The following is a 2,296-nucleotide window of genomic DNA, read 5'->3' as shown; positions in this document are numbered from 1 at the left end:
ATTTTTACAAAATCGATACGAATTTATAAGTGAATTTATTTTAGAAGTGAATCGCACGATTCACAATTAATTCACGATTCGATTCATGTTCGTGCCCAACATATTTTTGACTCTTTTTTCTTCATTATTTAGTGAAAATGACATGATGGTGTTTGGGAAGTGGGTTTTTATGTATGTTTTTTTAGATGTAAAATACTATTGAAGAAAAAAAAAATTGTGTTTGGGAAGATAGTTGAGTTTTTTAGTTGTTAGATGTGATGTTTGTGAGAGAAAAAGTGAAATGATTATGGGGTTAGATACAATATTTTGTTTGGATGTGTTTTTTTTTTTGTGTTTGCAAAATTTTTGTCTTTTAGTGGAAAAAATAAGAAAAAACCCAACTACAATTCTTCCCAAACACCACCAACAAAATAATCAATATATACATGATTTGTTGTTATTTTAGTAATTATGGAGTTTTTAATCTTTCTTCTCATTTTTTTCCTTTAAAAAGTCATAATATATCTTCTAAAAATGTTTAAGATTAAAGTAACTTATCTCATGAATTACTATTGCTATTTTATTAAATTACATATAGTTAAATATTACATGGGTAAGGTTAGTTATATCTTTTTAAATGTTTTAGATTTTAAAATAAAAGATCCTAAATATTTTTTTTTATTATTATCTGGTCATTGTTACTTGAAAAAATATATGATTATTATCCAAATATCAATATCGTTGTTAAATTATTATTATTTTGAAAATTGAGAATTTTTCTTTGTTTATTATCATTATTAAGAATGATATATAAGAAATATCTAAAAAAATGGAATAGGTAAGATGGGTGATATCACATAGAAACTTTTGTTAATTTCTTATTAAACTACGTGATCATCATTAAAAACAAAATTTTCATTAATTTAAAGTCTAAATATTTAATATTGAGAAGATATATTTAGCATCCAAGTGTGTAGATATAATTTTTCAAGTGATTTAGAAAAGTGACCAAATCTTTTCGAATCACGATTCGATTAGATTCGTGATTCGATACGAGGTTATTTCAATTCACGATTCGAATCTCGATTTGACAATTATGAACCACACCCTTTGTGAAATATGTTTTTTAATATGCACAACTTGGGTTCACAATTTTAAAATGAAATTTAATCTGATATGTTATTTTTTATTTTTTTATTTTTTTTATTTTTTAAATTTTAGGGGTTTAACGCGTTCTGATTATATTTTTTCGTCAAAGGTTGCCAATCGTCCCATACACCTTCAAATCCAGAACATCTTGGAGACCAATGAAGATTGTTAGAAGTGGAAGACTGTTGATGATGAGCTACTGATGAATTAAATTATGTTGTAACCACTGAATTTTTTTTTTTTTTTTGTGTGTGTGTGTGTGTGTGTGTGTGTGTGTGAAGATTAATTTTGGAATTTTTATTGTCAATTTGGATTGTTAGAATTTTTTTTTTGTCAATCTGAATTGCGAACATTTCTATTGTTATATGATGGATTGAATCCTAGAAATTTGAAAAAAAAAATTTGTTGGATTTTTTTTTTTTTTGGAACATTGAAAGAAGGCAAATCGAATCCTAGAAGTTGGGTTGTTTTTTTATTGTTATGAGAATTATATTTTGGAAATTTGGACATTGAAAGAAGGCAAATTGAATTTTCCCAAATTCATAAATTTGACAAAGTTGGGGGACCACTAATGCCAGGGGTACCTTGGCTGCTCCCAGGACAAGTCATGGAACTTTTGGCTTTGAAATGCCCTGGCATCAAGCCTAGGCAGCAATAGTGATGCCCAAAAGATAAGATCTGACCACGTGGTAAATAAATAGCTTCTCAACCATGCTGAGTAGGGTGTACATTGAATTGCTGTGAAATTTGAGATTAAAAAAAAAAAAATTTCCTTCTACCTTCTCTCAATTTTCCCTCCTTATATCAATTCACAAATGATAGCAGAATCACAAACAAAAACACAACCAAACACAAGCTATTTCATAAATTCATTAACCATTCTACAAAACTTATGCATTCCAAAACCAAATGTATGAGCATACAACAATCACTTGAGCATTAAAATAATGCTAAAATCAGTACACACTATGCTTGTCATCAAAATCAATTTCATAGCTCATTAGTTTGCCTCAGGCCGCTCCATGTTGGTTTGCAAGCACTCACCATGCAAAATAATCGCACATGTCATTTGCACACCAAATCCTCCCTGGATTTTTTTTTTCTAAATCTGATATCTTAATATCTACTTTTTTTTCCACATTTGCAACTTTGATTTTGGAAAAGGAGA

The sequence above is a fragment of the Camellia sinensis genome, chromosome 4 (assembly GCF_055761805.1).
Source record: "Camellia sinensis isolate YWXY chromosome 4, ASM5576180v1, whole genome shotgun sequence".
NCBI lineage: Eukaryota > Viridiplantae > Streptophyta > Magnoliopsida > Ericales > Theaceae > Camellia > Camellia sinensis.
Note: the sequence above shows the minus strand (reverse complement) of the source record.